Genomic DNA, 15,160 nt, shown 5'->3' with positions numbered 1-15,160 from the left:
GAAGCCCGATGTGGGATTCGATCCCGGGTCTCCAGGATCGCTCCCTGGGCCAAAGGCAGGCGCCAAACCGCTGCGCCACCCAGGGATCCCAAGAGTGAGAATTAAAGGCTGACATACAATCATTGTGTGTTGAAGCCTTTTTATTTTTAGGCCTCTGGGTGTATTTCAGGATTCTGAGAAGCTGTATATGGGTGTGTGCGGGGTGGGGCCCGCGAGGGTATGTTTTTCGCAGTATGCATATAGGTGTTGGTACAAATGCTCTTCTTGCAGGGAATTAGGATTCTGGAATTTTCTGGTATTCTCTTAATGGTTTTCCTAACCTAGTTGACAAACTTTGTGTGGTGAATATATAGTAGTGGCCAGGTCTGAACTGAATTTTGTTGTTTTACTTGAAGACCTCAAGGAGATTTGGTAATGAATATGGGAAGTAGGATTTAGGATGTTAAGAAAAACATTAGATCATAAAGAATTGACCTCCACAGCTATGCCTCTCTCACCTTCCGTTTTGTTTCAGCAGCATTTTGGTTCCTTTTAGAAGCTTTGAAGTAGATTTTTCTCATAATTACTACTTCTTGTATGGCCATCTGTATATTCTGGTTAAGGGATACAAAAAACACTTTTCCTGTAGGAGCTTAAATTGGAGTTTTCCAGAAGGAACTTTACTAAAGAACTAAGGGAGTAAAACCCCAAATCTCACCTGCTCCCCACTTTTTTTTTTTTAAGATTTTATTTATTTATTCATGAGACACAGAGAGAGAGAGAGAGGCAGAGACACAGGCAGAAGGAGAAGCAGGCTCCATGCAGGGAGCCTGACATGGGACTTGATCCTGGGTTTCCAGGATCACGCCCTGGGCTGAAGGCAGCACTAAACCGCTAAGCCACCTGGGCTACCCTTGTCCCCCCCACTTTTATAGAGCGTTTTAAAAATAAGAGAAATGGGTTATTTAAAGTAGTATGTGTTTATTGTAAAAATTATAAAATTTACAGCAGGATACTACTTTTTTTTTGGCCTTTTTTAAAAAAAGATTTTATTTGAGAGAGTGAGGGAGAGCCAGCATGAATGTGGTGAGGGGCTGAGAGAGAAGCAGACTCCCCACTGAGCAGGGAGCCAGATGCAGGACTCAGCCCCAAGACTCTGGGATCCACCTGAATCAAAGGCAGTCACTTAACTGACTGAGCCACCCAGGCACCCAGGATACTACTTTCTTATTCTCACTTAACCTTTAGTTGACATTTCCTAGGCTGGTAGAGCTTATAGGATATATACATTAATTTCCTTTCACCTTAATTGTCTCACATTGATGCTAGGGATGTATATCATATAAAGACACATAATGTCTGAAGTAGATTGGCTTTCACATTCTTGATGGCCTTGATGCCTTCCCACTTCTTTTCTCCCCTTCCCTTCTTTCCACCACTCTGTCCATATGCTTATAAACATGTAGTGACTGAACACATGCTATGATATACTAACGAGTAACGTGTGTGTGTATTAAGATCCTATTTTCATAGAGTGTATAGTGTAGTAAGAAATATAGACAACACATAAAGTATTCCTAAATTCTAATGCATCTTAAGAAGGGAGCAAGCAGCATCACATTTTCTCTGTAGTTCCTACTACTACTTGGTTCTGCAGTGAGTAATGTTTACATATCATCATATTTTAAACTTTTTTGGCTTTCTGTTTTTAGAATTGATTTGTAGACAAAAGACAGTTATAGATCGGAAAATAAATATTATGGACCTATACAGTGTAAAAATAACAGTAAAGGTGATTCATGTGAGGGGCACCTGGATGGCTCAGTTGGTGAAGCATCCAGCTCTTGGTTTTAGCTCACATCTTGATTGTAAGTTCAGGCCCTGGGTTGGGATCCACACTGGGTGTGGAGCTTACTTTAAAAGAAAAGAAAAGGGATCCCTGGGTGGCGCAGCGGTTTGGCGCCTGCCTTTGGCTCAGGGCGCGATCCTGGAGACCCGGGATCGAATCCCACGTCGGGCTCCCGGTGCATGGAGCCTGCTTCTCCCTCTGCCTGTGTCTCTGCCTCTCTCTCTCTCTCTCTCTCTCTCTCTCTCTCTGTGACTATCATAAATAAATAAAAATTAAAAAAAAATTAAAAAAAAAAAAAAGAAAAGAAAAGAGAAGAAAAGATTCATGGGAGGTAGTTGGATGTACAGGAAACCTGGATTTCTCATCTTATGCTTAAATAGGTAGTAGGAGGCTAAGAGTTTAAATTTGATGGAGGAAAAAAAACAAAGCATATTAGTTAAAATGATAAAGATAACCATTAAAGATACTGAAACTAAACTGTAGCCCAACAAAAATTGGGGAAAAAATGATTATGAACAAATTTCCTCACCTTTTATGAGGAGAGACTCAAGAAAATATATTTGAAGTTTAGATAAATCAAGAAAGAAATGTTCATTTTTTTAAAAAACATTTTATTTATTTCTTCATGAGAGACACACAGTGGGAGTCAGAGACATAGGCAGAGGGAGAGGCAGGCTCCATACAGGGAGCCCGACGTGGGACTCGATCCCAGGACTCCAGGATCACACCCTGGGCCAAAGGCAGATAGATGCTCAACCACTGAGCCACCCAGGCATCCCCATTTAATGTATTTATCATCTACCTTTTATGTGCTAGGCCCCATTCTAAATGGTGAGTTACAGCAGTGAACAAAAAAGGGAACATTTACTATCCTCTTAGAGCTTTAATTCCAGTGAAGGAGGCTGGCAATATCAAAATGAAGAAATGAAACAAATTGCATATTATATGGTAATAAAAGCTATGAAGAAAAAGTTGAATAATTTAGAGTTATGGAGGTAACTAGACTAGACTTAAAAGCAGAATGGTCAGAAGTGGTTATTTGTAATGACTGAAGGGAAGAGAGTTTAATTTTTATTATTTGAATTTTTATTTCTACGTGTATATATTACTTGTTTAATAGTAATAGTTAATGTCATAGGTATAAATATATTAAAAACATATATTACCAAAATGGACACTAAATATATTTGACTCCAAACATGCTTATAATTTTTTGAAGATTATTATTTAAATAAAAAGTCATAACATCAAGTTTACAGTAAGTTAACACTTCACATCAGGTAGGATGGCTAGATGGACAGTAACAAGTGTCCATGAAGGTGTGGACAGATTAGAACTCTCATACATTGCTACTGAGAATGTAAACTGTTGCAGATACTTTGGAAGACAGTTTGACATTTTCTTCAAATGTTACGTAGAGTTTTCATATTGCTCAAATAATTTTACTCTGAGGTATATACCTAAGAGAATTACAAATACATGTCTATACCAAAAATTTGTACATGAATGTTCATAGTAGGATTATTAATAAGGGAAGGAACCCAAATGTCCACCAACTAATGAATGGATGAGCAAAATGTGGAATTTCCATACAACAAAATATTATTTAGCCATTATATGGAATGAAATAATGATACATACTGCGCCATGAATGAACCTTGAAAACGTTATGCTGAATTGAAGAGACACAAAAGGCCTCATATTATATGATTCCATTTATATGAAATATTCACAGTAGACAAATATATGGAGACAGTGGTTATCAGGGCCTGGGAAATGGGGAATGAATCTTATGGGTTTGTGGGATTTCTTTTCGCAATGATGAAAATATTCTGCAATTGGTGGTATAATTGTACAACCTGGTGAATATACTAAAAATGACTGAATTGTACACTTTAAATGGTGAATTTTTTGATATGTGAATTATAGCTCAGTTAAATATTGAAGCAAAAATGAAAAGGCATACAAAGAAAAGTATATTGATTCTCGGTGGGGCATGGAGGGGAAAAAAGAGTATTAGTATTAGAATATGGGGCTTTTATTAAATGAAGAATGACCATTTGGCATTTTTAATATGTCTCCCACCCTTAATTTGATAATGTCTATCAAAATGAACTATTATTAATGGTAGCATGTCCTATCCCTTAAGTATGTTGGGCTAGGAAGATAAAATTAAGCAGGAGACACCAACATGTTTGGGGATAGAGGTATAAGGTACGTGTACCAGTGTTTTAAGGATAGGCAGAGGAAGAAGAGCCAATAAAATGTATGAAAGAGGGATTGTCTTAGATAGTAGAAGCAGAAGAGTAGTATTAGAGACACTCAAGTAAGGGTTTCAAGATAAAAGTGGTCAGTAGTGTCAAATGCAGTAAAAGTAAAGAGAATCTGTTGATTTTGGCTTATAAGGAAACCATTCTGGCTTTACTCTAGAAGTGTTAGTGGGAGTTTTAGTGCCTAGACCTTTATTTTATGCCAATATACCATTTCTGTTGGATATCTTTATACCAACCATTCCTGAAAAAGTTTTTTTTTGTCCTGATTATAAAAAATAGTACGTGCTTGAAAAAAATCTGTGGTTTGACAAGAAAGTGCGATAACCACCAGAAATCTTACTACCTAGAATTGTACATCCTGCTGAAACTTCAAAAAAGAAAAAAAAAACAACAACCCCAAAACAGTAACAACAAAAACAACAACAATCTCATGTAGAGTCTGTGTTTATAACTTTTTCTTTTTTCTCTTTCGTTTGACAATAGATCACAAACATCTTTCTCTGTCATTGAGTATAGAGCTACATCATCATTTATTATGAGATGGTATATTAGTTTTCTAGGTTTGCTGTAACATAATTGCCACAGACTTGGTGAAGTAAAAAACCAGAAATTTATTCTGTTTCAGTCTTGGAGGCTAGAAATCCAAAGTCAGTATGGGCAGACCTTGCTCCCTATGAAGGCACAAGAGAGAATTCCTGGTTTCCTCTTCCTGGCTTCTGGTGGCTCTTGGCAGTCCTTGGTGTGCTGTGTGGCTCATAGCTGTACTATTCTAGTCTCTGCCTCCATCTTCTACATGTGTGTCTACAACTGAATCTCTTTTCTCATAGGACACCAGTCATTGGATTTAGAACCTACCATAATCCAGTGTGAACTCATCATCACTTGGTTACATCTGCAGACTCTTTTTCCAAATGAGATCACATCCAGAGGTTCCTAATTGACGTGAACTTAGGGGTGACACTATTCAACCTATTGCAGATAGTAATTCATTTTATAGTTTTGCCTTAACTTACATAGCCAATGCCCCATTGTTGGACATTTAGATTGTAATTTTTCCCTCTTAACATAATGGAGATGGAATAATATATGTAGTCGGTGATCTAGCTGGCCACTCCCTTGCCCCATCTTAACTGGATGGACATATGCAGCAATCTTGGCCTAAGATGAATATGATCATCAAGAGCTTAGGCTCCTTGGGAATGATAGTTTGGGTTGCCATCAGATAAGCCACTGAGACCTGTAAACAGGATGAAATTAGTGGAGGAGGGAAAAGATGAGTACCATTTATGTTCTTGAGAGACTACAATCTGTAGTTTGTTTCCAGTAACCTTCCTCATCTGTGAACCCCTCAAGAATAGAGGGCTACGAGAATCATGGAGAAGCTGCTTCCTGTTCCTGGGTGGGGAAGTGATCCTGCAGTGCAAGGGGTGGACTGTGCAGCCACACAAATGTACTGTTCAGATCTCCTGTTGTGGGGAGCAGAATTGCCTCACTTTTTTTTTTTTTAAATATTTTATTTATTGATTGATGAGAGACAGAGAGAGAAAGAGGCAGAGACACAGGCAGAGGGAGAAGCAGGCTCCATGCAGGGAGCCTGATGTGGGACTCGATCCTGGGTCTCCAGGATCACGCCCCTGGCTGAAGGTGGTGCTAAACCTCTGAGCCACCGGGGCTGCCCAGAATTGCCTCACTTTTCCTACTTTTATTGCCTTTGTACTTTTGTCAAAAATAAGTCGTCCATATATGTGTGGGTGTATTTTACTTTTTAAATTAGGAAAGTAATTCATATTTATGTTAAAACCTGAATCAGTGTAGAAATGAAAAAATGTAAAAACCCACCTCTCCTCATGATTTCTTGTATTTTTCTTATAAATTGAAAAAAATGTATCTTGTGTCTCTTATTACTCACAGACTTACATTCTTTTTCTTTTCTATCTTTCTTTCTTTTTTTTTTTTTTTTTGAGAGCGGTTGGGAGGGAGCAAAAGGAGAGGGAGGATCCTAAGCCGGCTCCAAAGCCCAGTGTGGAGCCCGATGTGGGGTTTGATCTCACAACCCTGAGATCATGACCAGAGCCAAAATCAAGAGTCAGATGCTTAACTGACTGATCACTGCAGGCATCCCAGACTTATTCTTTTTAATAGTATTACCATAATTTTAGACTATTACCAGAGTCTTTTTTTTTTTTTTTAAGATTTTATTTATTTGAGAGAGAGAGCAAGAGAGCACAGCAGGGAGGGAGACAGAGAGAAGGAGAAGTAGACTCCCCTCTGAGCAGGGAGCCCAATACAGGGCTCAGTCCCAGGACCCCAGGATCATGACCTGAGCTGGAGGACTCTTAACTGACTGAGCCACCTAGGTGCTCCTGAGTCTTGTTATTTCAAAGAATTTAGTTTATTCTTACTCAGTTTTCCCACTTGTGTGAAAGTATGTGTAAGATGAATTCCTAGAAATGTAATGACTAACATTTATTGAAAACTTAGAACTAGATAGATTTTTTTTTTTAAAGATTTTTTTTATTCATGTGAGACACAGAGAGAGAGGCAGAGGCACAGGCAGAGGGAGAAGCAGGTTCCCTGCAGGGAGCCTGATGCTGGTCTTGATCCCAGGACCACAACCTGAGCCAAAGGCAGATGCTCAATGGCTGAGCCACCAGGTGTCCCTAGATAGATATTTTATACTTATTCACTGATTTGATTCTTTTAGCTATCTTTTGAGGAATATACTCTGTCCATTTTTATAGATGAAAATACTGAGGCTCTGACAGATTCATTTGTTTAATGTTACACGTTTAAATCATGGAGCTGAACCAACCAGTGCAAGCGCAAGCCTTTCCTACTACATGACTAAGCCTCAGGAGTCCGGTAAGAATTAATTCACAGGGAGCTTGTTGGGATGAAATGTATGTAAGGTCTAGAATTACATTTTTGTTACTGCACATTTTTATACTTGCTCCCCAGAAAAGATTTTAGGTCATGCTTTTGGTTTCATACTTGAGCACAGTGTTATTAATATGCTTTAGTACAAAGAGCAACAGTGTTAAGGAGGATACTATAAAAATTACATCTCTGTATTCTGAGCACTGTGGCTTCATGATTTGGAATTGTATTTTTAATTTTTGCCATTCCATTTCATTTAGGGAACTTTAAAAAAATGACTTAAAAATTTAAAAAATGACTATTTAAAAAATAAACCTAATCATTATGAATGTTGATAGTCTTTTATACCTTTAAAAAATTCTTTGCTAAGTGTGTACTACTAAAACTATTAATTTCCTTGCTTATAAGTGTATACCACCAAAACTGGATTAATTTTAGGTATTTTCTTTAAAGATTTTATTTATTTGAGAGAGAAAATGTAAGCAGGGGGAGGGGCAGAGAGCAAGGGACAAGCAGACTCCCCACCGACGTTGGGGCCTGATGTGGGGCTCAATCCCAGGACCCTGAGATCATGACCTGAGCCAAAGGCAGATGCTTAACTGATGAGCCACCCAGGCACCCCAATTTTAGGTTGCTTGACTTTATTTTCTGAGAACACATTGAAATTTATCCTGATAGGGAAACCCACTGTTTTGAGCCTTTTAGGCTATTTTTGAGTTAAGAATGCTTTGGTGAAAAATAGAAATGCTGTAAAAATTATAATTTTTTTTGTGGGAACATGGAAATATGATTTGATGGTGAAACTATTGTCATTAATAAACACCAAATCTAAGATAAACCAGATTTTTAGTAATGTTCTTATCAGAAGGAGATTTTAGGAAATTTTTCTAAACATAACTCTGGATAAACTTGCAGAGTTTTAAATGCTGTGCTGATATTTTTTAGTATTTTTAAAAACTCAAAATATAGGGTAAGAATACTCATTTGAAGTACTTGATAGGTCTTAGGCTATAATATTAACTTGCCAGATAATTTAATAGACTGTTCAGTATTAAAAGCAGTGTTGTATCCATAGGCATATTTTTTACACGTGGTTGCTGTGTGTGTGTGTGTGTGTGTGTGAGAGAGAGAGAGAGAGAGAGAGGACAGAATTTAAAATTTTTTTCTTATAAAACGAGAGGAATTAGTCTGTTCTTATTGAGCTTAATGATGTCTTTTTGGAATTAAAATGTAGCTAGCGAATTTCCTATTTTTATTTATCTAAGAAAAGCAGTTTGTTTTTAAAAAATTTAAGTCTTGACTGTTTAGAACATTTCTGTGATTTTCAGGGCATAATATTAGAGGACAGAAATACATAGCAATACATATAGAGAAGGAGGTTGTCAAATTTATGGAATTTGGTTACAATTTAAAAATAAAGTTTATTAACTTGAAAGAAGTGAAAAAAGGACTTTTATTATATTTCTTACATTGCATTTTTTTATTTTAATTTTTTAAAAGATTTTATTTATTTATTCATGACAGACACACACACACACACACACACACACACACACAGAGGCACAGACACAGGCGCAGAGGGAGAAGCAGGCTCTATGTAGGGAGCCCGAACATGAGAGTCGACCCCTGGTCTCCAGGATCACACCTCAGGTCGAAGGCAGCACTAAACTGCTGGGCCACTGGGGCTGCCCCTTACGTTGCATTTAGTTGCAGTTTCCTTAAACTAATTTCAAGCTTGCTACAACCTTCTCAATATAGGAACTATTTTAATGAATTGTATTCAGATCAGCTTGTAGATTCAGCAAACATTGCATATTTGATTTGTAATAGGTATTATGCTAGGTTTTGGAAATAAGACATTCCTTTAAGGATGCAATTAATTAACTAAAACAGAGTAAGTACATTATTTTGAAAGCCCTTGGTTCCATGAGGGGGTACCTAAATTATGATTGAAGGGTTTAAGGGTCTATGTAGAACTGTGACTATTCTTCCAACAGTTTGGAAGAATGAGCAGTAGGTAGTTAGCCAGTTGATGGGGGAAGAGGAGGGTCATAGAAACAAGAAGAGGGCATGATATTTTAGGAAATTGTAGGTACTTGTTAATGGTTGTCACATGGAAAAGGAGAGTGGTTAAGTAAACTGCTGTAGGGAGGAAGGCAAGACTGAAGCCATGAAAATCTTACATGCACTGCCAAGGAATTTAGATTTTTATTTTGGGAAGCCATCAAAGGAAGTATGTATGTGTGCTCATGTTATATTTAAATATATTTTAGAGCAGTGGTTCTTAAACTTTTTTGTTCCACCATCCCTATACGCTTTTGAATATCAGTGAGGACTATAAATAGCTTTTGTTTATGTAGGTTATATCTATTACTGTTTACTATTTTGGAAAGTAAAACTGAAAAAAGTAAAACTGAAAAATTTAAAGCCTAAGAGTACCTGAGCATAATTCCATTAGTTGTCAGTGGGATATACTACATATTATGTGGCCTCTGGAAGACACTACTATACATTTGTAAGGGTGTACAGTGGAAAAGGCAAATGATATCATTGTACTATGAAAATAGTTTTGCTCTCACAGACCTCCTGAAAGGATCTTAGAGTCTTGGGGGTTCCTGACTCTGTATTAGAAGATCATTTTGGCAATGGTGTTGAATTTTTTAGAACCTGCAAAAAGAAACACGTTTTTAAATGTGATACAGTATGTACATGTGTGGGTATATGCCCCCTCTGAAGCAAAGATTTCAGGAACAACTCTGTATTAGTTTCTTGTGGTATTAAAAGTAAAAAAAAAAAAAAAAAAAAAACTAAATTAAAAAAACAAACATCTTACTGTTATGCAGAGCACAGCTGACTCAGGTTTCTGGCTCAAGGTATTTCATGAGGTTGCAGTCATCTGAAGGCTTGATTGGGGTTGGAAGATCTTTTTTGAAGCTATCTCACATGACTGTTGGCAGGAGGCTTCAAATTCTCACTGTATGGCTCTCTTGTAGGTTAGCTGAATATGCTTACAGATGGTAACTAGCTCATCACAAAATGAGAGATCCAAGAGAGTGACCAAGACAGAAGGCCCATTGTCCTTTATGAGTTGTCTTGGAAGTGATGCATCATCAGAAGCAAATCACTAAGTCCAGTTCACATTCAGAGAAAGAGGAATTTTGCTTTCCCTCTTGAAGGGAGCAGTATCAAAGAATTTATGGAGATACCTTAAAAACTACCACAAATACTTGTCAGGAGGGTGAGTCATCCATGGGTCTTTTCTTTCCTGCAAGGCTTGCTGGGTATGCTAAGAATTCAAGGCCCTGAGTACTCTTAACCTGGGCCATTTCTCAGGATTGTGTTTGCAGCAAGCCACCTTGAGGTGATGTTTCCCATTGGGACAGAGCAGGCTTACTGCTTGTTATAAAAGTGGTGGATTCCCTAAACTCACTATCCTCAGCTACGATGCAGACCCGCTGCATGTATAGTATCTATCTGGACCTCTCTTGTTACCTGTGGGACTTGAGGGTAACAAGGACCCAATGCAGACATGATGCTCATACTCTCTGCTGTCCTGTGAGTAATAAAGTTTTTTGTCTCTGACCCAGGAGACTCATGTATTCTGTCTGATAGGCAGAGGGGGAAGATTTGAAGTAACCACAACAGATTAAGTAGATAGGGAGCTACAAAATTTGAATAGGAAGCTAACTGAAGGACCCTGGGAGTAACATTATGGGCTCAAACTGTATAGCTGTATGATTTTTTTCACGGGCAATTAGTATTCCAGTTGTATAATCAGTGAAGGTGTTTTTTTTGGATTAATCAAGGACAAGGCAGTTTGGAGTGTGAAATTTTTTCCCCAAACTTTTGTAGTATAATTAATGTAACAATAAACTGAATGTATTTAAAGTATATAGTTTGATGAGGGGAGCCTGGCTCACTCAGTAAGTAAAGCATGTGGTTCTTGATATCGTAGTTGTAAGTTCGAGCCCCATGTTAGGTGTAGAGATTTCTTTAAAAAAAAAAAAAAAAGAAACTTTAAAAAATATATAATTTGATGAATTTTGACATGTATACACCCATGAAACCATTACCCCAGTCAAGATAATGAACATTTGCATCACCCCGAGAAAGTTTCCTCTTCCTTTTTGATCATGCCTTTCCCAACCACATCCCCAGGCACACTGATTCCTGTCATAATAAGTTCTAGAATTTTACATACATGGAATCATACTGCATGTTCTTTTTTGTCAGTTGTTTAAAGTGCAAGAATTAATATTTTGTGGTTGTATATCTGGAATATTTATTTTTAAAGGTTTTATTTATTTATTCATTCATTCATTCATGAGAGAGAGAGAGAGGCAGAGACACAGGTGGAGGGAGAAGCGGGGAGCCCAATGTGAGACTCGATCCGGGGTCTCCAGGATTTGGCCCTGAGCTGAAGGTGGGGCCAAATGGCTGAGCCACTCAGGCTGCCCTGGAATATTTTTAAAAGATTTTTTTTTTGGAACACTATCTTCCCTGAAGCTCCTGAGATTAAAAAGCTAGTGTGAAGAATTCAGAGCTAGTAAATTTTTTTCTTTTGTTGTGTAAATGAATATAGTTCTGATAATAATAAAGACTCCACATGCCAGTGCCATTTTGGATATGAAAGTGACTTGAACATTAGAGTGCACCTGCTAATGTTGAAAACTTGATTGGAATTTTTGTTATTGGATCTTAGCCTATTCAGTGTGATTTAGTTACTTGACTACATGAAAATAGAATTCTGCACAAAAGCACAGTTGAGAATTTTTTTCTTGAATGTGGCAGGGTATTGTTCTCATGGCATGATTCTTGAGACTCTTGACTTATTACTCCTTATTTTGTTAGTCTGACTTACTTTGTTCTTTTGCCCATCATCTTTTAAAAAAGACTTTCTCCTTAATAGAAAGGTAAATGTGATTATTTAAGCTTTATATCTGGAAGGCCTAAGTACTAGATTAGCAGCACACACTGCCTTAAAACTGTGGAAGCCTTTAATACCCTATGGTGAGTTGAGACGTTCTCAGCAGATGACTGTGGCTAAAGCACAGTAGTTAAGAGCCTCCAGAGCTGTGGAATTAGGTGCCCTAATTCAAATCTTGACCCTACCACTTAATGGGTATGTGACTTCAGATGTCACTTAACACCTATAAGCCTACTTTCATCATCTCTAAAATGGAGACAATAACAGTACCTATGTTATGGGAGGCTTTTAAATATTACATTAGAGGGGCACTTGGGTGGCTTGTGGTTGAGTGTCTGCCTTTGGCTCAGGTGTTGATTTTGGGGTCCTGGGATTGAGTCTCGCATGGGGTTCCCTGTGGGGAGCCTGCTTTTCCTTATGGCTATGTCTTTGCCCCTCTTTCTGTGTCTCTTATGAATGAATAAATAAAATCTTAAAAAAATATATTAGATATTATAAAATTTTTAGCACAATGCCTGACATATGGTAAATACTAAATGTTAGCTTTTGTTATCGTTCAAGGGATTCTGGATAATGAATGGCTCTTATTTTAAGCAATTCATCTTACTTAAAAAGAGAAAAACTTTGCATTCCTCTTTGATCTTGAAATAGAATTCATTCAAACAGCAATATGTAGGTTATTGTCACCTACCTCACAGTCCAGATTAATCATGAAAAGGAAGGGTGCTGGCTGGCTCACTTGGTAGAGCATGTGAATTTTGATCTTGGGTTCTGAGTTCAAGCCACATGTTAGGCATAGAGTTTACCTAAAAAACAAAACAAAACAAAACATGGAATTTTAACCTTTTTTTTTTTTTTCTTTTTTTAATTTTAATCATGAGAAACACACAGAGAGAAGCAGAGACACAGGCAGAGGGAGAAGCAGGCTCCCTGTGGGGAACCTGATGCAGGACCTTGGGACCATGCCCTGAGCTGAAGGCAGATAGATGCTCTACCACTGAGCCACCCAGGCATCCCAAGAAATTTTTACTTCTTAATCTAGGTTATTCCCAGAGAGGAATTTCCAAACATTACTAGTAGAGTATTGTAATTTCTGAACTTGATGTACTATTGCTATTTCTTTTTTAAAGGATTTCTTTATTTATTTATTCATGAGAGACACAGAGAAAGAGGCAGAGACATAGGCAGAGGGAGAAGCAGGCTCCCTGTAGGGAGGATCATGACCTAAGCTGAAGGCACATCCTCAACCCCTGAGCCACCCAGGCATCCAACTATTGCTATTTCTGAGATGGAACCTTAAAGATTCAGGCTCTATGTACTTTCTGTTCTGCTTGCTATTACCCTAGGGCTTTACTAATGTTAAGGTGAGACTGCCAGTGAATTTATATTTCTGAAAAATAACCTCTTTGAGTTTGAGTGAAGTATATGGATTCTTTAAATTCCTAATTTTGACTATGTGAGTTACTTGGGTAGTGTTTTTTTTAAATTTTTAAATTTTTTAAAAAATTTATTTATGATAGTCACAGAGAGAGAGAGAGAGAGGCAGAGACATAGGCAGAGGGAGAAGCAGGCTCCATGCACCGGGAGCCCGACGTGGGATTCGATCCCGGGTCTCCAGGATTGCGCCCTGGGCCAAAGGCAGGTGCTAAACCGCTGCGCCACCCAGGGTTCCCTTGGGTAGTGTTTTCAGGAAGAAACATTTAAAAAAATTTAGAGACAAAGTGTGCATGTGAATTGGGGGGGGGGCAAGAAGGGGAGGGAGAGGGGCAAGCAGACTCTTGGAGGGGCAAGAAGGGGAGGGAGAGGGAGACGCAGACTCTTGGGGGGGGGGCAAGAAGGGGAGGGAAGAAGGACAAGCAGACTCTCCACTGAGGGAGGAGCAGATAACGATGATGATCTTATGACCCTGAGATCATGACCCAAGGAGAAATCAAGGGCCGAAATCAAGAGTCGGATGCTTAACCAGCTGAGCCACCTAGGTGCCCTGGTGAAGAAACACTTAAGACTTCTACATAACAGTGGATTTTTGGAAAATATTATTTAATGTGCTGATCCCTGTTACTTGACCTGAGCCAGTTCTTTTGGTACTGTATTGGAGTACCATGGAGATCTAGTTGATTTATTTTTTGAGAGAATTGAAAGTAGATAGTTGTGATAAATGTTTTTAAAATTGGTTTTTATTATGCTTGTGGAATATGAACATACTTTGCTTTTAAAAAATTCAAGCTTGGGCAGCCTGGGTGGCTCAGCGGTTTAGCGTCGCCTTCAGTCCAGGGCCTGATCCTGGAGACCCGGGATTGAGTCCCACGTCAGGCTTCCTACGTGGAGCTTGCTTCTCCCTCTGCCTGTGTCTCTGCCTCTCTCTCTTTCTCTGTGTTTCTCATGAATAAATAAGTAAAATCTTTAAAAAAATAAATAAAAAGAATTCAAGCTTTATGAATGTAAAGTGAACCTAAAGTTCACTTTAGATTTTTTGCCCCCAACTTCCTCTTACAATACAAGCTCCCTTCCCCCTATACCATTGCTCTTTGAAATTTGGCATTTCCGTGTAGGAATTCTTTATACAGGCTGTATATATCTATATACCTATGTTAGATATATATCACCTAGTTTTTGGTTTCTCTTTTAATTTTACTTATAGTATTTTTTGATGTAATACTTAATATGCCATTTTAGCATATTTAAATACATTGTGTTTCTTTATAGTTTTGCTTTTTGTTTCTTACTGTAAGAGATCCTACCTTAACTCAAGTTCACAAGGGTACAAGGGTATTCTCCTAAGTTTTCTTCTAGTACTTTTGATAGTTTTAAAATTTGTATCTTTGGGGCACCTACCTAGATGGCTCAGTGAGTCAAGCATCCAACTCTTGATTTCATCTCATGTCAAAGTTGGGCTCCATGCTGGAACAGAGGCTGCTTGGTCTTCTCTTTCTCTTTCCCCTACCCACACCCCCTGCTCACATAAGCATATGCATACACACATTCTCAAAGAAAAAAACAACTAAATTTGTATCTTTAATGTACATAGAATTTATTTTTGTGTACTGTGTGAAGTAGGGATGTAATTTATTTTTCCAAGAGCACCAGTTGTTCAAACCTCATTTATTGAAATGATTTGTCTTTTCCTCATTCTTTTGAAATGTTACTTTTAGCATATACTAACTTACATATACACTTTAGACTATGTTCCTGTGCCAGTACTATACAATTTTAAATACTGTGGTTTTAAAAGGCTCTGAGTTCTTTTTTTTTTTT

At 38.0% G+C, this 15,160-nt stretch overlaps 2 protein-coding genes across 24 annotated transcripts in view; one reads left to right on the top strand and one right to left on the bottom strand.

Moving 5' to 3' along the window:
* The window catches only part of RAD52 (RAD52 homolog, DNA repair protein), a 116,988-nt gene extending 106,978 nt beyond the window's left edge, over positions 1-10,010 (bottom strand). The window contains exons 1-2 of one of the 2 annotated variants that reach the window (XM_038576377.1): positions 9,812-10,010; positions 9,562-9,645 (exon numbers count right to left, since the gene is read on the bottom strand). The gene's annotated coding sequence lies outside the window, so the exon portion shown is untranslated. The remainder of the gene's footprint in view (positions 1-9,561; positions 9,646-9,811) is intronic. The other variant, XM_038576376.1, reaches the window with a different exon arrangement.
* ERC1 (ELKS/RAB6-interacting/CAST family member 1) overlaps positions 1-15,160 on the top strand; it is a 539,792-nt gene that overhangs the window by 18,062 nt on the left and 506,570 nt on the right. Inside the window, exon 1 of one of the 22 annotated variants that reach the window (XM_038576354.1) lies at positions 10,071-10,216. The exons of 20 other annotated variants lie outside the window; for them this stretch is intronic. The gene's annotated coding sequence lies outside the window, so the exon portion shown is untranslated. Of the gene's footprint in view, positions 1-10,070; positions 10,217-10,315; positions 10,534-15,160 lie in introns of those variants that run through there. One more of the 22 variants, XM_038576355.1, reaches the window with a different exon arrangement.

This window comes from Canis lupus, chromosome 27 (genome assembly GCF_011100685.1).
Source record: "Canis lupus familiaris isolate Mischka breed German Shepherd chromosome 27, alternate assembly UU_Cfam_GSD_1.0, whole genome shotgun sequence".
Taxonomy (NCBI): Eukaryota; Metazoa; Chordata; class Mammalia; order Carnivora; family Canidae; genus Canis; species Canis lupus.
The sequence above is the reverse complement of the archived record's forward strand: the minus strand, read 5'-3'. Positions and strand labels throughout refer to the sequence as shown.